Source organism: Polypterus senegalus, chromosome 2 (genome assembly GCF_016835505.1).
Source record: "Polypterus senegalus isolate Bchr_013 chromosome 2, ASM1683550v1, whole genome shotgun sequence".
NCBI classification, from domain to species: Eukaryota; Metazoa; Chordata; class Cladistia; order Polypteriformes; family Polypteridae; genus Polypterus; species Polypterus senegalus.
This window is the reverse complement of record NC_053155.1, coordinates 86,786,463-86,810,710: the sequence shown is the minus strand read 5'-3', so window position 1 is coordinate 86,810,710 and position 24,248 is coordinate 86,786,463. Positions and strand designations below refer to the sequence as shown.

Sequence of the window (24,248 nt, the reverse complement as noted above, 5' to 3'; positions counted from 1 at the left end):
ACTACAACTTGACCACTTCAGGTAAGATGTCAATGAACAAAACATTTCAAATCTTGAACGGATTTTCTTCTGTGCAGACTACATGCAAAGACAGAAATAACAATAGTAACTCAATGTAAAGGCTTCATAATTATTTCATACTATCATGGAGTTGTCTATAGACTTTCATTTAATAAGGTAACTTGTTTTATTTCACTACCTTTTAACTGAGTCAAGAAGTATATTTAAGCAGTATTTAGATAACAGTTTGATCCAGTGTAGGTTTAATTTTAATTCATTTTTGCATGTGTTTCTGTTACTTAATTGTAATAAATAAAAATTAAAACAAAATTGTATATTTTTATTTAAATAAAAAATTATTTTCTCCCTTTCATACATTCCTATTGTTGAAAATCCAGCAGTACCGTATTCATTTCTTTTAAATACCATCTTTATTCGATTCTATTTCAAAATCTGTATAAATTAAAAAATGTACCTTCAGGGAGAAAGGAAAAAAATCCCACTACCAACAGTAAAGTGTGCGTTTTTGACCGGTACTATGGCCCTCCACAAGGAATGTTGCAGAGTGGCTCAACAGAGGTCTTGTAGCACCAGGGCCTTCATTTGTGAAATTTTGTGTGGTTTTTGAGCATGAAAAAAACAAAAACTTCAGACTTATAAAAGTTGGAATACGCACATTTTTGCACAATTTACCATTTATAAATCGCAATCACCTTGTAAATAAGTGTGAACGTGCCTCCAATGCCAGCCTGAAACACCCGTATATGGAGAATGTTAATCACTTCATACATACAGTATGCAAACACAACGCTACAGAACTACATTGGCTGGTAGAGCACCTCTCTCCTGATGCGTCATGACCCCGATACCTACATTCTTGCTGGGTATATTGGGAGAAGGATGTTAAGGATAGAGCTGCCAGGAAAGAGGAAAAGACAAAGGCCTAACAGAAGGTTTATGAATGTGGTGAGAGAGGACATTCAGGTGATGGGTGTGACAGAGCAAGATGCAGAGGACAGAAAGATATGGAAGAAGATGATCCGCTGAGGCAACCCCTAATGGGAGCAGGCGAAAGAAGATGTTAAACACTGAGGGTTCCACCAGTTACATAACCAATAAGCCAGCTACAATGTACAGCACCATTAAGTCTGTCAAAGCTACTTTGCCTCAAAATAAATGATCCAGGCCACCGAGACACAATGTCACATGTTAGATGTCTTGTGTATTAATAGAATGTAACTGCTTATGGTTAACACAAGCATCTTCATTCTCACTGTGTGCCCTTATTGCAATCTGAGTGCAGTAAAGTGCTCTAAATACGTTAGAACAACTAAACACTGCTGCAAATTGCTTGTTTATGTTGGCAAAAGCATGTTAGGTTGTATACACTGTATGTACACACACATTATACAAAAACTGAATGTAGTGCTTCACTGCTCTTTTAATAGCTTTCAGCAGAGCACCTTGGCTGAGATATTCTTAACCTGTCAGCCAGTTTCCTGAGAAGTGATAGGAATTATTACTACACATGAGTCATCATTTAACTGGTTTGGCTGCATTTCCCTTCTTGATCAAGGGTGTCATCATTTTCCAGTTTCTCTAAAATGTTGTGTATGCATAGGTCATTAAGAGTTGCCATAAATATATACAAGCTCTTGCATCAAGTTTTCTTTTATAAATCAAGACGTTTGTGTAGGAAGTTGCATTAGCACATTTCCAGCCTCTGTTTGTGCATATGCAATGCCAAAGTGTGCACTGACATGGATGTGAACTTCACAATCACAGGATATCTGACTGGTCAGATCTTGTCTGAGTTCAGCTCTGAAGTACTTTTTAAATGCCGCTCTACTTACTGAATAACTTCTTCCACTTTTGCACACTAATACAATTTTCCTGTGTTTTTAAACAGTAATTTATATCAGTTAAACCCAACACTCTAGCCCACACAGAATAATTAACAGTGTGGCCATGCATATAGTGATCACTCCCACGCCAAATGTTTTTGCCTTTCCTGTCTACTGTGAATGCTAGAGGCTGCCAAATATCCCCAAACCCCAACACGAACACACCAACACTGTCCCGGGTTCAAATAAATGTTTTTTTCTATCACAATACCTCACAAATGAAGCACAAAATCCTCCAAATCACCTTTCCTCTTTCCACTACACTGCCCTATTCTAGTTGAGTGTTGCTCGTCTTCCTACCAGCTCCGACTCGCCTAGACAACAAACTGCAGTCAATTTTATTGAGGATCCGGGAATTCTTCCGGTGCCAGGGCTGTTGGTAGTTGGAAGTCCCACATAGCAGGGAGTATATCCCCTTGTAGAGCCCTCTTGCCACACCCACAGACCCCTGCAGGGCTGCACTGCCGGACTACAATTCCTGGCATTACCTGCTGGTTCCCAAATGGGCACCAATATCGAGGGCCACTGCCATTGAGTGACTTAGGGGAAAAAACATCCCCCACAGAGAGTCCTTCCCTGACCTCCTGTCCCAGTCAAGGATGGTGCTACACATATTTACTTTCAGGATGCCTGTCCATTTATCTGGGGGTTGCCACCAGGGTAAGGAACTATCTTCTGTATTGGCTGAGATATTCAGGTACGATATCCTTCCCTCTCTCACCTGGGGCCTCATGTATAAACGGTGCGTACGCACAGAAATGTTGCGTAAGAACTTTTCCACGTTCAAATCGCGATGTATAAAACCTACACTTGCCGTAAAGCCACGCACTTTTCCACGGTACCTCATGTCTTGTCAGACGCAAGTTCTCCGCCGGTTTTGCAAACTGGCGGCACCAGCGTCAAAGCAGTGCTACTGTTCTTGTGTGGTTACTCATTATTTTCATGACGCGGCTTTATAAATACACAGAAACTAACCGCATATTGTTTATTAGTGTAATGCATCTGATTGTAATTAACTCGTAACAATATAATGGTCCAGGGAACAGCCATAGTATTCCAAATGCCATAACTGCTTTAGCGTTGTTACTCTCACTTCTTCTTCTTCTTCTTTCAGCTCCTCCCGTTAGGAGTTGCCACAGCGGATCATCTTTTTCCATATTTCCCTCACTGCACCACTCGGAGTATTTATATCACTGTATCTGAGTGTGAATCACAACAGCAGCTGATCGGAAAGAGAATTATCGGTATACGGCATTAAGCACACGCTGTCTCTGCCACGGCAAAACGTTTCAAAGCCTTTCCTGTACGGACCTCGCGGTTCAAAACAGTTTTATCCCAAGAACTTTAAATGCACTCAATCAAGTGCTCCTTGTAGAACTGTTTGTACTTATAAGTACAATCACCCCACTGTAAACTTGCACTATAGTTATAATATCGCACAACCTGAGCCACTTTATAAAGCGCGTATTTACATATGATGACGATATCATTTTTAAGGTGAAATGCAGCAAAATATGTTTGTTAAATTATACAGATAAAACTTTAACTTCATTTAAATAATCTATATTCTTCACTGGGAGTGTCTTTAAGGATAGAATAATTAAACATGTACTACGAAGATATTTCAATGTTCTTTAAACGCTTTGAAGAATCGGCGCTTAAGCTTACAGATGGCTTAACGCCTATTACAGAGCTGATTGTATGGCGTCGTTACTTGGGGAAAGAAAAGCACTGACTGCAGTGACGGCTACGCCAATATATATTGAATATAAAACAGAAAGAGAAAATAACAACACAGCTAAAAATGCAGCGACAAATTTCGGCAAAAGTTAAATGCTTGTGTCATGAGCACGAGGCGGCTAGTGTCTGCAACATACGTGGCCATCCACCGCATAAGATACTTTACTGACATTGGCGGCTAAGGAGCCAGCCACTGATTCTTCCTCTGCCCAGTGCCACCACAAGCTTAGAGCCGCCCCTGAGTACTGCTGCAATAAATTATTTCATCAAGTGAAACATGTTTAATAACGTGCTTTAACTCCTATCATCATGAAAATGACATCACGTATACATCTCAGTATTTTAGTTATTCAGAGAGCTGTAATATCACGAATGTAATGGATTCTGTGTCCAGTTGGAGGAAGAGAGCAGGTTTAAGAAACAAGTAGTGATTCACACACATAGAGCACATACGAGTAGAAAATCAAATACAAAACAAAGCATTTAACGTGCTACTTTAATTACGATGTGATTTTAGAAACTGGTTAATTAAACAATTTTAAGATGAATTTTATGATGTTCTACTTTAATGACAAAATAAACTACGTGATTAAAGTGGAAATGTCGAGATTGAAGTGGACATTTCGTGCTTTTTCCCCACCATGTGGCTTTTTTCTCTGTACCCTAATAAGCTTTCATATGACACTCAGACAGTGGGCTTACAACTCGGCTTTCCACGCGACTTTGATATGTTACTTCTTTTTATTTCCGGCACTGTGCGATTTTGTGGATGTGAGCTTTCATGTTTCTCCAACACGCTATGCCACTCGATCAACTTCCTTTTGTTGATTATACCACGGCTTATTTGAACAAATAGTATGTTTTTCCTTTGCCTCCACTTAGTATTCGCTGAAATTCTTATTTCCCCCCGTGCTTTTCCCATTGTCTTTTCACAGAAGGCTGCGCTTAAGGGCGATTTATATTGATTTGCATATTCAAATAGGCGTAATTCTGGGAGGATTTGGGGCGTAACATAATGCGCATGCACGAGCGTTAGTTTTCACGCTGATCGGGATTTATGTAGCGGAAGAACGTGGAAGTTGGAGTACGCACAGATTCCTGCATCTGGATTTTTCTGTGCGTAAGCACATTTCGGCTTTTGTGCTTACGCCATGTTATAGTGCGAGTTCTACGCACGGCGTTATACATGAGGCCCATGGAATGTCTCGGGGCTTCCAGTCCAGGTAAAGTATCTTCCCAACTCCTTGTTGGAATGTTTATCCCATGTGCCCCCTACACTACTATTAATTTTTTGTTTCCATTATATGTAAGAAGCCATCAATCCTAAGGCGCATTTCAATTTCAGGCAAAATAAAATATGAAAAAATGTTTGTTTTACATCTTGCCTGAAGAAGGGACCTGAGTTGCCCCGAAAGCTTGCATATTGTAATCTTTATAGTGAGCCAATAAAAGGAGTCATTTTGCTTGACTTCTCACTACATTCATAATGGCTAACACTGTACAACACCCTAGTACTGCTGTTTTACATCAAATAAAGTATGGCAAGGTTACCAGTTTCTGTATTCAGTATTGGACTGTATTTTTAATGAAGTCATCATTATCAGAATTGGGAATCATCTGTCAAAAAACTTTCATAGTGCAGTCCTAATTTCTGCAATTTAATTACCCTCCAAAATGTCACACTGACTTCACACAGGTTTTCCAAAGACTAGAGAAAACTGGTAGAGTTACATGGTAAAACATTTGTAAACATTTGAAGCTTTGTTTACTGTGCATATTTCCTAGGATGTTTTGGGAATTAACAGTGTTGTGTCATTAACCCAAATTACTGTTTATTTTATATGGCATTTATGATTTTGTTTTTTCAGTAGTAGTAGGATACAGGCTCTTAAATTACACCATTAGATAGAAATGTGACTATTTACTGAAGACATGTAACGTCAGTTGTGCTGTTATATAGTGTGGGTTATGGAAAGTTAAAGGCGGAAATGACGTCAAAGCTAGGGATTTAGGCCAGGTTAGCTGAGCAGAGTGTAACAGAAATATAGCAAAGGAAATCCAAAAAGCAAACAAAAGACCCTTCAAGGGTCAAAGAGTTCAATCATCCCTCATTGAATAGAGAGTGAGCTTTCCTATTTCTAACCTTTTTAGCAGCTAATGTTAACCACCGGCAAATGCTGCACTGTGGTCTTGTAATCTGAGGCACTCTAGATGGTTAGGTTCACACTTTAGGTGAACGGCAGTTGAAAATACTCCTGTGGCATCTCACATACTATCTAGGTAAAAAATTATTTAATATAATTCTGAATCAAAATAATAACTCCAAAAATGATACAACTAGCACCCAACAAATGAAAAGAGACAGACTTGAAGGAATTGGCCTATGTATTTCCTTCTCAGTCTTATTATTGATTCATTAAACATGTCTACAATCCTGCTCAGTACCTGAGAGTAATAGTACTGGGGAAAGTGAGGCAATGAAAGGCTATTAAAGGAATCATGTCATACTACCATAAATAGACTCTTCAAACTTGCTTAAAGTCTTTCTAGATCTTATTCACTAAGAAAATGATGCTGGTTATTTATTTAAAACATTCTGTTTTGTAAATGTATGCATACTTTAAATAATTATACCATGTATATACAGTGGGTACGGAAAGTATTCAGACCCCCTTCAATTTTTCACTCTTTGTTATATTGCAGCCATTTGCTAAAATCATTTAAATTAATTTTTTTCCTCATTAATGTACACACAGCACCCCATATTGACAGACAAAAAAAATAATTTTTGAAATTGTTGCAGATTTATTAAAAAAGAAAAACTGAAATATCACATGGTCCTAAGTATTCAGACCCTTTGCTAAGTATTTAGTAGAAGCACCCTTTTGAGCTAATACAGCCATGAGTCTTCTTGGGAAAGATGCAACAAGTTTTTCACACCTGGATTTGGGGATCCTCTGCCATTCCTCCTTGCAGATCCTCTCCAGTTCTGTCAGGTTGGATGGTAAACGTTGGTGGACAGCCATTTTTAGGTCTCTCCAGAGATGCACAATTGGGTTTAAGTCAGGGCTCTGGCTGGGCCATTCAAGAACAGTCACAGAGTCGTTGTGAAGCCAATCCTTCATTATTTTAGCTGTGTGCTTAGGGTCATTGTCTTGTTGGAAGGTAAACCTTCGGCCCAGTCTGAGGTCCTTAGCACTCTGGAGAAGGTTTTTGTCCAGGATATCCCTGTACTTGGCCGCATTCATCTTTCCCTCGATTGCAACCAGTTGTCCTGTCCCTGCAGCTGAAAAACAACCCCACAGCATGAAGCTGACACCGCCATGCTTCACTGTGGGGACTGTATTGAACAAGTGATGAGCAGTGCCTGGTTGTCTCCACACACTGAGGAGAGGCAAGACACATGACAGCCTGCATGGAGTTTGCTAAAAGACACCTGAAGGACTCTGAGATGGTGAGAAATAAGATTCTCTGGTCTGATGAGACCAAGATAGAACTTTTTGGCCTTAATTCTAAGCGGTATGTGTGGAGACAACCAGACACTGCTCATCACTGCAAAAATGGCTGTCCACCAACGTTTACCATCCAACCAGACAGAACTGGAGAGGATCTGCAAGGAGGAATGGCAGAGGATCCCCAAATCCAGGTGTGAAAAACTTGTTGCATCTTTCCCAAGAAGACTCATGGCTGTATTAGCTCAAAAGGGTGCTTCTACTAAATACTGAGCAAAGGGTCTGAATACTTAGGACCATGTTATATTTCAGTTTTTCTTTTTTAATAAATCTGCAACAATTTCAAAAATTATTTTTTTGTCTGTCAATATGGGGTGCTGTGTGTACATTAATGAGGAAAAAAAATAATTTAAATGATTTTAGCAAATGGCTGCAATATAACAAAGAGTGAAAAATTGAAGTGGGTCTGAATACTTTCCGTACCCATTGTATATTTATTTATACACCCTAATAAGAGGATAAGTGTTTGTGTGTCTGGTGTGACTGTCCAGCTGCTAGGTGTGTATCATTCCAAAAGATGGCACATCACAAACATTTTTATAAAATGAATTACATTTTTTATTCCAGTAGATGGCACATCACAAAGAGTAACACTGCTTTAACAAATCCCATACTAAATGTCATACTGATTTTGCCAACGTGTCTGTGTAATTTGTAATAAAGCTACCATGTTAAATATTACCCTCAAGAAAAAGTGAATTATTGGAAAAAGACAGAAAAGTGTAAATATCTGTAAATATTGTGCTAGTACTGTAGCGCTGTTGTTGGCATTTTCATGAAAAGCTGACATTACACAGCTCATTTCTGGCCCATTGTGGGGCTTGCTGACACAAAGCTCACACTCACTTAGAGGCCTATTCAGGACTATTAATCCCCCTACCATGTGTTTGGTATGAGGGAGGAAACCAAAGTAACTGAACTCATACAAACACAGAATGAACAAGCAGACATCACCTACTGTACACAGTGACTACACCAGGATTTTAATCCATGTCCCTGAAGCTGATAGGCAATAGTGCCAAGATATTAGCAAAAGACAAAAATAATATAATCCTGAAGCTGTTCACTTTATTTGAAAACAACTGGTTGTCTCATTCCCAGGGTTTAATGTATGAAGGAATTCAAAGTTACCACCCTGAGCAAACAGGAATAAAGAAAGAAAGACAGAATGCAAAATAAATTGAAATGAAAACTAAGAATCATAGCAATGCAGATTCTTCTTTCTCTCATGTCCTATAATGTTATAAACCAGTGGTCTCCAACTCCAGTCCTGGAGGGCCGCAGTGGCCACAGGTTTTCCTTAATTAGTGACCTGTTTCTGCTGCTAATTAACTCCTTTTCCTTTCATTTTATTTGACTTGTTTTTTTAAGAGTTGTTCCCCTGAATTTCTTCATCATTCCTATGAATTGCTTCTTTTCTTTGCTTAAATGACACCCAAACTGAAATGAAACGTGAAGTGAGTGAGCCAACAGAAGACCAACTAATTCAGGGCCTCAAACTCTGATCAATTTCACTCCAACCAGTTGCTTAATTAAATGCAAATTTTTGTTGTTAATTAAACCCATTCTTTAATTTCATGCCTTGTCACTACTCTCATTGTGCAATAGCATGCATTTCTGAAACTGTTGATTTTCTCTTTTCTAAGAGCTCTGTTAAAATGTTTTAGGGACCTGAGCAGATCAACATCCCTGTGACCTTCATCTCTCTTTATTTTCAGATATTGTGTGTTGGTGACAGTTGCTGGTCATGTTTTAGGTTCATTTTGTATCTCAATATTGTTTGGCTGCTAATTAAGGAAAAACCAAGTCAATTAAAATTAATTCAAAAGAAGTTAATTAGCTGCAAAAACTGGTCACTAATTAAGAAAAAGTTTAGAATGAAAAGCTGCAGCCACTGCGGCCCTCCAGTACCAGAGTTGGGTACCCCTGGTATAAATAGTCATTAAGCGACAGTACATGCAGTACATCTGACTGTATCTTACTGTCTCTGGCAGCAAACTTCAACTTGACTATACTATTCTCATAGTAGTAATCCACCCGGTAGCCCCTACTTTCTCCCCCACACTATTCCCTGTACAATAATGACTGTAGGTCCACTGCCCCTTTAGTAAAATTCATTACGTTTGCCGATCACACCACTATCTATGGACTAATTACTAATGGAAATTAAACAACATATAAAAAAAGGAGGTAACTGGATTTTTGTCTTGATTGCTACAAAAGCCCTGGTACTCAATACCACCAAAACTGTGGAAACTTTAATTGACTTTTGCAAACAGCAGTTATAACCTCTCCCTCTTCAAATTTTTGGGCACAACTACAGTATCACAAACACTCTCAGCTGGGACATTACCACCACTTCCATCACTAAGAAGACTCAGCAGCAAATGTACTTTTTGTGACTTAAATATTTCCCAGTTCATTGTTGTACAATTTTATAAAGCTGTGACTGAAAGTGTGATTACATTCTCCATTACTGTCTGATTTGTCCACTTCAAAAATAATGCTGAGAAAATGCTTGGCTGTGCTCTTGCATCTGTTGCAGACCTGTATGCATCACGTGTCATAAACCATGTCAAAAACATCACCACTGACTCATCTCACCCAATAATTTAGATTGTCTTCCTCGTTTATTCATGTGTTCCCTCATATACTGCATGAAGGTTTCAGTGTGTGTATTGTATGTACAGTATATGAACATAATAATAATTCTTTACAAAGCGCCTTAGTGAGTGAATGGGGAGCCACTTCATCCACCACCTATATTGTAACATCCACCTGGATGATGTAATGGAAGCCATTTTGAATCAGTACACTCACTACACATTAGCTGGGGAACAAGAGAGAGATAGACATTTAGAGATAAAGAATGACTAGAGGGCTACAATATATTTGTGTACATGTGTGCTTATGCATTCACACTATACAGTACACACACACGCTTTCACTAGCACATCATTGGCTCATTTCCTTTATAATTGCACTAATCTGCAACTGTTTATTATGTAAGTTGCTTAACTTGTTATTTATTTTACTAGGGGGCCAACCCCCAGTTGCAGCCAGAATATTTGTAAAATCTCTAAATGTACAAAAGAAAAATGATTATTTATTGGAGTCAAAATTACAAAATTATATAAATATGTAAAAGAAAAATTCATTATTATTTAACGGAGTAAAAATCATGAAATGATAATAAAATATTTACTCTCTTACTGATTGGCATATTCCCATTTAAACTGAGGTCCACTGTGCTCGATGAGTATTTATAAGAGACTAAATAAACGATCCATTCGTTTTAACTGACATTCTTATAGATAAAAAAACATTTTTTAAAACAATTATTCATTTAAATAACAGGAAAAATCATGTGAAAACTAAAGTGGTATGCAAAGGGTCATCGTAACTCGACCTTCAGCTAACTAAATCACCTAAATACAAACATTGGTGTTATGAATAGATCATTTTTTTTAATAGTTTGTTCCTGTGAAAGAAAGTTTATTCGATCAAAAATAAAAATCACGACTTTCTTGATGTTAAAAACCACGACTTTCTTGATATTTTAGTTTAACGGAATAAGAATCTGAAAACCTAACAACAACATATTAAAGTTCGTTAAATTCTGAAAAGAATTATACCAAACATATATATGTAGGTTTTAAAATAAGCCCAATTTAAAGCGTGACAAAAAAGTCACATAAAATCATTGCACAAAATCGCACTTTTAGGCTTAGGATTTTATACATAGAGAGTAGATTCGCATGTGATGTTGTGTTTAGCTACCAGCTAAATTCCTGTACATTAAGTACTGGTTAATAAAAGTGATTTGGATTTAACTGCATGATTAATTCATTTACTCTGCATAACACTGACAATACTGTAAATTTTACATTTTCAAACACCAGTATCTTACTTGACTAGAAAGCCTATATCCTTGGAGGCCTTACCAAAATTCCGCCACATTGCCTTAAATTCAAGAACTGATATGGGGGATGGGTCCTTCTTACATTTAATGAACAAAATGCATTAAGTGTGGTTTAATAAACTTTGTATCATATGGACCTTTACTGTGTGTAGATCTGCAGGAGATACTGTGATGCATGGGATAACTGCATGGATTGCCTCCTTGTACCCAGCCACGATAATGCACTCTAACTAACTCTATACCACAGACAAACAGTGAAGCAAGATGACAGTATTACACTGTTAAATAAAACCTAATAACTGAAATTGTAATACTGTTTATTCACAACTTACCAACACTCTCCATTGCACTGGAAAACATGAAAAGCACTAATCTACACTAATGCAACACAAATGGAAATAATTGGAGCCTTATTTTCATTATACATCCAGCGATCCATTTTCATATTCCCATAATTCCATTCATTATTGAATATGCCCATTACCACTCCAGATAGCCAGGGACAAAGAGGTGAGGAACTAGGAGGCAAATAACCAGCTGTTGATGACAAAGCAGTCCATCCGAGGGCACACACAACACAGCCCAAGCAGGGCGATTTAGAGTGAGCAATTAAATGTCCATCATGTTTTTGGGTAGTAGGAAGTAGATAAGCTGGAAATTTTCAAACAAATGCCAAAAAAAAACAAAAAAACATTCAAATTCAACTGCGGAGGCATCACAAGCTATGTACTTGTTATAGACTGAAAGGGAGAGTTCAAGTAATGGCTTAACAACATTGATGGTTCACCTTGGGTGAAATGAACAAAAAGATAAAAGTCAGTAGAGAAAGGAGAAATACTGATCTTCAGTAAGGATCTGCAAAAGGTATTCCTAATAGGCAAGCATATAATAAAATCCAGAGAATATTACCAAAATATATGACTTAAACATGTTCATAAGAATACTCACAATGAAACTCCAAGCCAACTCACCATGTCTAAGAAGGTGCAATAGACCACCTAAGGAATTTAAGAAAAGCAAACTATTAGAAAAAGGCAGGGCTCCATCAAAACCAAAGTGTTAACACAGCTCTTTAAAATAAGAGAATTGAGCACTCTGTTCACCAAATATCCACAAAGAAAACAGACAGAACATAAATTCATGGTATAGCTTTTCATAATGTACTTTGTGAAGATGTAAAACATTAATTACCTTAACACGGATTTGGAAATGATCTACAAAGAATGTTCATTAGAGTAGATAACCATTTAAGAAAGTAGTGTTCAGAACATCTATAAATCTGTAGCTTCAAGATATTACAATGTCAGTGTATTATCAAAAGAAGATGCCAATATAAATAGAAAATATGCTAGTCTTCCATTTAAAAAGAAACTAAGATTGGAGTTGTGTTTATCCTCTGCACATCAAGGACACTTATATAGTCTTTGTTAGAAGGAAAACAAAACATCCTCTTTATTTGTCACCACTAAAAGATGTGTTGGTCAGTTGATTAGATTCCTATTCAAAATCCTCTGTCCTTCCTTTAGCCAAGCTCTTGGGGTTTATTTCAATTTTCATAACATTACAAAGACAAAAGGTTTTGACAGGGAGTATGAAGTTTGTAAACATGGTCATATTTCTCCAAAGCAACAAAAAGTTTTATTTCTGGGGTTACTGCTGTTTCATGAATTGTCAAACTAAAGTTGTTGACAGTCACCTATTATGATAATTTTCCATTAACGAGAATAGACATGGCTTTACCATCTCACCAGTCCGGAGCACAGAAAAGGAAAACAATTAAAGCATGAAGAAGCAGCTCATTCTGCACTAGCTGCAGATATGTTTAGAAATATAAATTTGTCCACCTTCCAGTAAGGTAGCTAAAGTTACATCAATTGCCTCTGTACTAAAGCTAGCAGTTTACTGGAGTAACAATGGAATAACAATAGCATTATGTGTAACAGATTTGTTAGAGTGTTTAATAAATTTTATCTGATGTTACAGTAACTATTTGACACATGGTTAAGGATTATTTATTTCCACCATAAGGACCCCAGGACCCTTACCCATTGTTAAAGGCTGCTAATGTTAACCCTCATCTGAATCGCCCTAAGTGTTGTATTGAGGACACATTTTAAACTTAACCATTTTCTTGCTCACTAGTTAATTATTGGCTGAATTGTGGAAAAGCACCACACAAGCAACTTTGACATACAAAAAGAGAAGTTATCTCTTTGATTTCAGATGTTGGTTAATTTAATTGGCAGCTAATATTACTGATTTAATTAATGCCTTATTGCTATCTCTATCTATCTATCTATCTATCTATCTATCTATCTATCTATCTATCTATCTATCTATCTATCTAATGTCATTGGGAGGACAAAATGAAGTTCAGATAAGTTCACATGTTCGTTTTTTAAATAGCTAAACATTCAGCTTCATGTTGACCCTGTATTTACTGCAGTAAGTTTATTAAGCACATTCAGTAGTAGTAGTAGTAGTTTTTATTTATTAATTTTTTTTTTTGCTTTGCACCTAACCATAACCTATTGTCTATTAGGGAGGAGTGAAAGCTTTAGATTAGTCAAAAGTTTTGATCTCCGGTTTTTGATGGATCTCGATGTTTTAGGGACCCCTGATACTGAAAAAATTGATATCTCGATGATGGGTGTGTGTCTGTGTGTCACAGTTACTTGAGGACGGTCTAGAGCTAAAATGCCTGGACGGAAAAGTATCAACCACAAAACATAAGCTTGTTATGAGATGACGATGTGCTGATTAGTTTTTGAGCCAAATTGTGCAATCCTCAAGTGTCGTAATTCTGCAATTAGTTATAAATTCTTCAGAAAGATCAGCATCAGAGTGGGTAATAATTACTGAAATGTTATAAAATAGTTCAGGTAACTTGATTCCTAGGGCGCAAAGCCTACTGCCACTCACATCTGATTTTTTTTTCATTAGTAGTAGTATTGTAGTACTACAGTAATATTACATATTAATAGCTATGGTAACTGTCAAAGACAGGTAGTAGCAAATATTTTTAATTATTCTATCTTATCTGCGGTGGGTTGGCACCCTGCCCAGGATTGGTTCCTGACTTGTGCCCTGTGTTGGCTGGGATTGGCTCCAGCAGACCCCCGTGACCCTGTATTCGGATTCAGCGGGTTGGCAAATGGATGGATGGATATTCTATCTTATGTCTTACATATACCTTCAGCACCATTCTTCTGTATCCACATGTGTGTGAACATCTCTTCACTGGTGCTCTGTCTCTCAAGCACGTTCACGTAAAGCCTGTTCCTCAGACTCCATCATTAATTTTGAGACACTTTTCTTGCCTCCTATCTGGTTGTATACTTGCTGTCTTTGAAGGTGACTCTCTCAACATAGGCCTTTATTCCTCCTCGGTCATCTCACATTCGCACTTCCTCTTTCATTGCATCACCAAAGCCAAACTAACCATACACACCAAAGCCAAACTGACCAATCAGATTGCTCTGAGGGATTGAACACACAGACCTTAGTGTTTTATTACATAGTAGGTTATTATTAATAGTAGTAGTAGGAGTAGTAGTTGCATTATATTATTATTATTATTAGTAGTAGTAGTAGTAGTAGTAGTAGTAGTAGTAGTATTAATGGTATTAAAATTGTTGTTTTGTTGTTGTTGTATCACGTCACACGTGATACTGGTGGCTATATCAAGTAAAAAAGAGTAATAGTTCACTGACACGCTATCTTTTATCGTTATTATTAATAATCAGGCCTTCATTTATAAAGGTAACAAATCAATTTATATATCATAGCCATTAATTACCATTAAAATCCAAGTCTATGTGTTGCTCTCCGGATTGGAGCAACCCTCCATCTGCTGAGCATATTGTTTCAAAACATCATCAAGACATACTTGAAGTCATTCATGGAATGAAAACTTATGAGCATCAATTCAGACTCTGCTGAGAAACTGTCGTGTGATGACCTAATAGATGACTTTGCCTCCATTAAATGTAGACATGTGTTGTTGTGAAATTCAATAAATTGAAGAAACCCATAAGCATTCACTTTCAAGTTTTGATTGTTTAAAAAAAGTTGTTTTTTTTACTTTAAAAAATTATAGTTAAGTTTGTGATATGTGCTTCTTTGTTTATGCATTACTTATTTATAAACAGGTTGGGGAGTTTGGGGGGGTAGAGGAGTCCAAGAAGAAGATTCTACTTTGGGCCCCAGTTTGGCTAGGGGCACCACTGGGTTAAGGATACCTGAAAGAAGCACATGAAAAAGTTGTTGAATGAGCAAAATAAATGGAATAATAATATTCTTTGTGTGACGATAGAAGTACCAAGCTGTAAGATTTCAAGGGAGGAGGCTGCAAAAGTACTGAAAAAGATGAAGATAAGTAAAACACGTGCCCCACTGGAGTGGTGTCAGATATGTTGTAGGCAGCGAAGTTGCTGAAGATAAGATGATTGTGTGAAAAGGTAAGATAGCTAAAGGTTGGAAAAGTAGTGTGCTTATTCCAGTATACAACAGAAGGGGTGATCCATTGGAGTGTGGGTTGTATTGAGCAAACAAGCTCTAAGAGTAGGTGACGAAGGTGGTTATTTTAATTCTTATTTATTTTGTCTTTTTTTATCTTTCTTCCTCCAGTAAAGCACTTTGAGCTAAGTCATTTGTATTAAAATGTGCTATATAAATAAATGTTGTTGTTGTTGTTGAGAAATATATATATATAAAGCAAAAAAAATGTGGGATCAAATGAAAGTTAATGAAATGCAGTTGGTTCTCATGCCTGCATGGAACAACAGATGTAATTTATTTTGTTACACAAATGCAGGAAAAGCATCAGTTGAAAGGGAAGAAGCTGCAATAAGCATTTAGAGAGTTGTAAAAGGTATATAAGAGTGTGCCATGAGAGATGGTGAGGGAGGTACTGAGAAAGTGTGGATGAATGGTTAGTCTCTGCGATGATGTCAATGTGGTCAGAACAACAGACGAGGCTAGTGAAAGTTTTGAAGTGAAGGTGGGGCTTTACCAGGGATGCATTCTAAGGCTGTTGCTTTTTTTGACAGTAATGGAGGTGGCAACCAGAGAAGTATCTAAAACACTGCAATGCCATGCGGGCTGTTGTATGCTAATGATTTTTATTTAATGGAAAAACCTGAAGTGAAATTGAACAAGAAGATACTGAGAAGGTAATCTAGTTTTAAAGAGAAAAGCCACAAGGTAAATACAGGAAAGACCAAGATCATGGTTGGAGGTGAAGCGGTTGGACACATGGAGGACGTGGGTGCATGGCCATGTGCCGTTCACGGTAAAGGTGTTGAGTGAGACTCAATGCACTGTTTGTCGGAAGCATTTGCATAAAAAGTTGTACTGTTGTAAAGAGTAGGAGGCAGGCGCCATGTGTGCCCTTTATTTGTAGGTATTGTGTTAAATGACTGCAGGATGTTGACGTAGTAAGTATAAATTTACATACTGGCAATGGAGTTGTTTTGGAGAAAGTAGGGAGGATGAGCTGCTTCAGTGTCATGTTGAGTGCAGAGAGAAGTGTGGATACAGCAGTGGTAGCAAGTGTGAGAGGTGTGTGAAAGAAATACAAAGAACCGTCTCTGATTCTGACATCTAAAGGAGCCTCTCTGCCATTGACGTGTAATGTTTTTGACAGTTATGTGGAGTAGTGTGCTTAATGGGAGTAGGACTAGGCTGATGAAAGCAGAACACAAAGCAAAGCTGAACTGGATTAAGTGTATTTAAAAATGCCATATGACAGATTTTTATGGCAGGTAGAGTTTACAGTTTACAATTGTATCCATATACCTGATGGAACTTAGCAATAAAGAAAAAATAAACCCTGGACTAAAGGCAACTAGCATAAACTGGGAAAAACAAATAGTAGTAAATTATGGGGCTCATGTGGTGGAGTCTAAGTGCTGTATGCTACAGAAAGCAAATGTGACAAACTGACCCACATCAGAGGATTTAAGACAAACAAAGCTATATCCTTTACATACATAAAAGAAAGTGATCATTTACGAAAGGACGGCATTGTTTCACACTCTTAAAAAATAAAGGTGCCTCAGTGGCTTCAGAGTGATGTTATACAAGGAAGTATTTTTGGTCCCCTATAGAAACATCACCAAGAAGATTCCAGAAAAGCCTTTGTTAATTCTGGATCCATATTAGGCTCCATAAATATGAATAGATGGTAGCAGACTTGTAAAAATATCAATGGATTAATTGTTTTAAGAGACTCTTGCTGAATACAGTAACAAACATTGAGATTAAGTTTTCTTGATCTGTTGTATCCTTCTATGAGGCAGGTAGGCTTATACTATACATTCAAGATTTCTGTTTTAGGACTCATTTCAAAACCCATAGAAACAATTACATATGCAAAGAACCTTTTCCCAGAATGAAATAGTTCTTTGTCAAGCAATGTCTCTATAAGGAACCACACAACCCAGTGCCAATAAAACCCCATATTTTTAGAGTGCAGGTTGCTGAGTTTTGTACTGTCAGTGTGCTAAATACTTTACACACCATTTAGGTTAATAAGGCATCCAGTAAATGTGGTTAGTTTAAGCCCTTTTGGTACCCCAAAATACATTCCTTACGAAGTTAACATCAAGTGCTGGTTCAAATGAAAAGTAACTGTTAACCACACTTTTAGAAATATTGCCTCTGTAACTGCAATTAATTGGATTGTGCTTGATAAAGAACAATTTCATTTTATGAGGGGGTTCTTTGCATATGGATTAAAAAAAAAGTTGCTAAGTATAGTGAGCTACCAGCAGAATACTAACAGATTAGAAAAACCTGACCTTTTAAAAGCACATATTCATTTGGCATTTAACAAATCTCTTTTCGTCTATTCAAGGTTATTTATGGACCCTATTACGACCTATATAAATGGCTCTTTCTGGATCTTTTATTTGGAAGGTTCTTTTGGGAAGCAAAAATGGTTCCCCTATGGCTTTGATCTGAATAACGGCTTTGGCATCTTTATTTTTAAGAGTGTGCATACACTGATACATAGGTGCTAAGTAAACTGCATTGCTCCCTTCCTTCTGCTCAGTCTAATAAACACTCCATTGTAAAATCGCACAGTGATTTAGTTTTACCAAAACAAGTTCTGAAATATTGCAATAAAAATATCTTAACACATTTCCAAAAGAGGTTATTCTAAGCTGTCAAAACTTTTGATGCATTTTATATCTTTAACAGCTACTACACACAACCACAATAATACTAAAAATAATAGCAGTAATAATAATAATGTACACTACATAATATAAAACAGCAAAGCAGACAAGAATTCCAATGTGCTGGTTACAAATACAACCAGATAAATATTAGTGATAATCATAATGCGTTTCCTTTTCTTTTTAAGTCCTTTTTTTATTACGGATAGAACAAACAATAGCAAGAATTCTAAAATGCTTACATTCTTGCTACATCCTCTCAGTAAAAAGGAATATTTCTAACAGTAATAATGAATGATAACAGTAATAATTATTACCATTGTACCCATTTTCCTTGATATGTAAGCAGTTGATTTTTTAGCGATGTTCTGTGATGAATAAGTTTAGTGGGAGTAAATACAATGACGAATACTAATTATTATTATTATTATTACTATAGTAGTAGAAGTACCGATACGACCTTTATAAAACAAACAATAAAATGATTATGTAGCCGCATTCATTCATTGAGTTAATTAAAATCACAACCCGCCGTTTTTTCTTATAAAAACCGACAGACCACCGCTTCGCTTTCTAGTAAATCTTCTGCCTCTCGACCTCCATATTGTCCCCCGAACGGACTCACTGGACCGCAGGTGACCCCAGTGGCACTCGGGGAGCCGCTGAACGGCTAAGGAGAGAGCGCGGTAGCGGGGCTCAGGACGTCGGCATCCAGTCGTGCGCAATGCCCGTTGTCAGATGACAGTATTAAGCTAACCTGCATGGCAACCAGCTACTTTTTCTTCGTTTCTACACTTTTTCGCTCTTATTCTGTCTGGGTGGCTTCACTTTTGTCGTTTTGTAAAGCAAAGCTCAAAGCACATCTATACCGAGTATACTTTTTTCTTTTTCTAAAATGACGGAATCACACATTCCATTATTACATTTACGCATATACTGTCATAAATGGGTCACCTTTATGCCGTGCATGTCTTTTCCAAATTAATTCCAAAACACCGTCTTACTCACTTATTTTGAGGTCCTCCTCCTGCTCTAAAACTTCTCACCTGCCGCTCCGCCGCGGTCCGCAGTGTGCAGCTCAGATCGCTTCTTTGCGCCTCCCTTATCCGGCTTTCTTCCACAGCTTTTTGCATTTTTTGTCGCTCTCTCTGGAAACCAGCCTCATTTCAACTATCAGCATCTGCTAAGAAGACTTTCTTACTGCGCGCAGGGTGCGTTACGTCGTCAATTAATTCGCTTTATAAAATTAAATGTCATGTCATGTAAAGAGAGATATCTCGGTTTTACCCGATGTTTTGGATATCTATTTACGAGAACAGGTGCCAAATGTTTAGGAAATGTGTGTATTGTTAAACGAAGAGAGTAATTAAAATAGTCGTGTTTAATCCACGCAGACTCTTGAACAAACTGGGCATTTAAAACGAGGCTGAAGCTGTTGACTTATTTGGAGCATTACGACAACAAAAAGTTGGTTTATTGTTCTTGCTCTTTGCTCCATTCTGTCGGGATAAGCTCCGGTTCTCAGTGACGCTATAATGGAAAGAATTGGCTCACAACATGAATCGAGGTATGAGTAGATGACCATAAAATACTTTTCATGAAGGCTATATGTGTAGATAAAGGGAAACACTGTGTTCTGTCGGACCACGCAACCTATCGAAATGTGCATCTGTCCAAACAAGGCAACCTATCGAAATGTGCTTCTGCGCATGCGCAATATATTTCTTCTAAAACGTCAATAAATAAGATTCTTAAATAAATAAATAAAATTAAATTGATTGAAGCAGAACCTACTAAAATTATTATTTGCCGTTTAAGCCATATCCAAACATATCCACTGCCTCAATCCAATGCCTTTCCCATTTTAATCTGTTTTTTTTCCAGCATTGCTGTGATTGTAAGCTGAACAAGATTGGTATGTGCAACCTTAGAAAAAAAATTTTGGCTGATGGTGAGTCATATCATAAAAATATTACATTCATTTCGACAGTTTCACTTTTAAAAGTGCAAATATTTGTATATGTGGCTTATTTTGACAAGGCAGTACCAATCGACAGAAAACAGTAATAACGTCAGTGTTGGAGGTGCAATGTAGTGAGTTGCCAGTTACGTTTCCATATGCTTAGTAAATAGTGGAATAAAAGTTTGATACTTCTTTCAAGCCCTTTTATATTTTTACAAGATGAAATGTCATTGAATAATAGTTAGGATGTAGCGGGTTGGATAATGGATGGATGGATAAATACAAGAACAAATCTAACTATTCTTCTATCCATTTAAAATTTGACAACATAACAGGGTGGTGGTTCGCAGGGTGGCGCTCCATCAGTTTTATCACATCAAAGAGAGATACTGTGGAGCTGTACCCATAGGCCTGGGGTGTGTAATTTCAGGCTTGATCTATTTTATGACAGCTTCAAATGATTAGTCATAGGCAGAATTATGATCCAGGTGCTTTCTCAACACCCAATCCGACAACTACTCCTGGAATTAGTTCCCAGCTTTTTTGGCTGTAAACTTGAAGCACGATTCTGTGACTGGAACTGAGAAACAGGAAGGTAACGGGGGAGACCTTAGAGTAAAACCCACGATTGAAACAGAGAGAGAAAACCATAACCAAATATGAATAACAAGTTGGTAGTGCATGGTGGGATTGCATCTTGCAAAAAACTCCAAGTCCATCTTGTTAGCATCTGGCAGGACCAAACCTCAAAGGGCTGCCATTCCACCAAATGACACGTACTCAAATCCACACTTGCCTGCGTCTACATTGGGCCTCTAAAGAATAGACAATTAATCCATCTATTTTCAAATACACTTATTCTAGTTCAGGTACAGAGTCCAAAAGTTTCTGTCAGCATTAGGTTGCTAAAATGAGAATGGAGTGGAACATCCCTATTTTCCAAAAAATCAACAAACTTCAACTAAACTATAGAGAAAGCGACCCTGGCTTAGTTGTTGGCCTTACAACATTTTGAAGTTTATGTTGCTTCATCTGTACTCCCTGTAATTGTTTTTACAGATCCTATTACCTTTTTAAACGGTATGTGTAAATCTAATCAGAGGTTAATGAGTTGGTCTTTGATTGCTCAAAATTATAATTTGATCATTAAGCATAAAATAGGTAAAGAGTTGCCAATGCTCATTCTTGTATTAATATATAGATGTATATAGTATAAAAATTGTGTATTTGTAATTTACCATTTTATTTTCTTTAAAGAGGATGAAAAAAGTTTTTTTTATGATATGGAGAGTTGAGGTTGGATGGTCTGGCTTTGGGTGTCTTGCTCGCTCGCTCGCTCTCTCTCTCTCTCTCTTTCACATTTGTGTGCGGCCTACTTATGCACCCCTAGGCCTTTAGTAGGCTGTAATACACATACCAGGGATATTTAGAGGTGCCAATCAACATGCAAACTCAATGCCTTGGCAGGGATTTCAATCCAGTACTCTGGAGCAGAGAGGCAGCTACACTAAACACAATTGCCATCATGATACACTCCAGCCTTAAACATTTGAGCGACCAACTAACAGGTAACGTAAAATTCTCAAACCTGCTTAATCCAATTCAGGGCTTCAGAAAGCTGAAGCAGGGGTGGATCTACTATGAAACTAAAGAAGCTTAAACTTCAGGGCCCCTAATACCAGACTGGTCCACACTGCTTAAAAAGTAATGTTAAATAATTGCACACAAACAGGTCTGGTGTTAAATCAGCACCAGCACCTCAGTAATAGTTTTGTTTAGGTACTGCAAAAATGCATGTATTTCTAATTTATTCTTATGTTAACAAAATCTTAACGCACACTTCTTTGGGTCATCATAACACTTACAAAGCATCAGTAAAGTGTTTATTCAGCTCTGCAATGTGACCTACTAACAAAACTTCACTTTGGAGTGGTCTGAGGTGACTTTACTGAAATATATTTCTCTTGATTTTACACTTTTAGTTTAAGACCTGTGAATCCTACATATTAACAAGACTTTCCCATCATGTCAATAAGTCACACTGCACAGAGATGAACAATCTACCTACTGATGTTTTATAAGTGTTATGAAGGCCAAAATAAGTTTTTGTTTGGTCTTGTTACATAATAGGGGCGGCACGGTGGCGCAGTGGTAGCGCTGCTGCCTCGCAGTTAGGAGACCTAGGTTCGCTTCCCGGGTCCTCCCTGCGTGGAGTTTGTATGTTCTCCCCGTGTCTGCGTGGGTTTCCTCCGGCGCTCCGGTTTCCTCCCACAATCCAAAGACATGCAGGTTAGGTGGATTGGCGATTCTAAATTGGCCATAGTGTGTGCTTGGTGTGTGGGTGTGTTTGTGTGTGTCCTGTGGTGGGTTGGCACCCTGCCCAGGATTGGTTCCTGCCTTGTGCCCTGTGTTGGCTGGGATTGGCTCCAGCAGACCCCCGTGACCCTGTATTCGGATTCAGCGGGTTAGAAAATGGCTGGCTGGCTGGCTGTTACATAATAGGAAATTAACCGTAACTAAAGTGTTATCAGCATGTCTTTAGGTTTGTAGACAGAAAACCCACACTGTGATGGGGAAACTGAGCAGACTCCACACAGAAAACATCCAGGCATGGAATTCATTACTGAGGCAACAGCAGAAACCATAGCACCTCCATGCCATACCAGTTAATTGATTTGTAAATCAGGTAAAGCTGATTTAACTGTGGTCATTTTGTTAAAGACTTGTAAAAAAACGAAACAAAACTTAAATAATACCACTTGTAGGTTTTAGGGTCACTAGCTGTGCTAGCTGTCTAAGACAGTTTGAAATATAAGTAATAAAAACAGACCTCAGTATTAACGTTTGCAGTGAACTATATATTGGAATGTATTTTGTAATGCATGTAGCAATAAAATGCACTATATTTTTCATTTCAACAGATGGTGCGTCTCAAAAATTTGTAGTAATAAACTACACTACTACATATATTTGTGATGCACCCTCTATTGGAATGACAACTGCAATGCACATGTCTCTGTTATAGTCCATTTGGCAAATGATTCATAAAAGCAGTGTTAATGTTTGTGATGCACCATATGTTGGAATAACATGTGGTATCACTGCAGCCCAGAACCTCCACTCTGGAGCTCCAAGTATGTGGAGCTAACTTACTTGGGTGTACTTGGCATTATTTGAGTTAGATAACCTTCCCACTGCCCTAATCTAACCATAAAGCAAAAAGGTTGAGCTCTGGAGGTCTACAGCTGGACTCTGATGGTGCCCATTGCAGTCAACTCCACCTACATGGACTGCCCATTGGAGTCATCTCTAACTACTTGAAGTTTAGTTGGTATAACTTCCTTAAATTGAAACTTCTGCCTTCCTTACCGGAAACCTCTCAACATTTTTGTCTTTAACATGCAAACAGGAAAATAAATTTTTTTTTAATTATTAATTGTGAGATTCTAAACATGGTCATGCATGGAGCTTAAAACTGAAGTGAACGGTGAAGATATTTTAATGGACAGATTAATTCGGAGAATTTTGGTTTTAAGCACTTGGGAAAAATGCTTATATTTTTTTGCAAGCTTCTGTTTAATAAAGTAGCATTCTCTCTAACAGAGATTTAAGAGTTGGTTTCCAAATACAGTACGCTAATTCCAATACAATAATTCTTCTGTGCGTTTCCCACAGAGAGGTGCTGCATTTGTTTTTATGGAGCTTAAAGTTACAAACAAATGTGTCCCTTTAAAAACTTTTTGTGTTCTTGTGTACTAATTCTGTATTTTGTAATCTGCAACGTTTATACTTGCATTTTGCCTGAGAACTTGTCACAGCACTCTGCATTTGCACTATACAAAAGTAAACTGAGTTGAATTGAAATTAATTGAATAGCTGTTCTTGCTATGTTACATGTGAAAGGTGGTCAGGAGGTCCAGGATAGGCTTACTACAGAAAGTTCTTTCTTTGGCTCTTTAATTCAAGCAGTTGAGCAAATCAAACCTTATTTAAAGGACCCTACAAGAAGGGTGTTGTCTTGTA

At 37.6% G+C, this 24,248-nt stretch overlaps 1 protein-coding gene across 1 annotated transcript in view; it reads right to left on the bottom strand.

The window, feature by feature from the left end:
• casr (calcium-sensing receptor) overlaps positions 1-19,349 on the bottom strand; it is a 100,295-nt gene extending 80,946 nt beyond the window's left edge. Inside the window, exons 1-2 of the mRNA XM_039746243.1 lie at positions 19,309-19,349; positions 12,050-12,076 (exon numbers count right to left, since the gene is read on the bottom strand). The gene's annotated coding sequence lies outside the window, so the exon portion shown is untranslated. The remainder of the gene's footprint in view (positions 1-12,049; positions 12,077-19,308) is intronic.
• Positions 19,350-24,248: the final 4,899 nt, after the last annotated feature.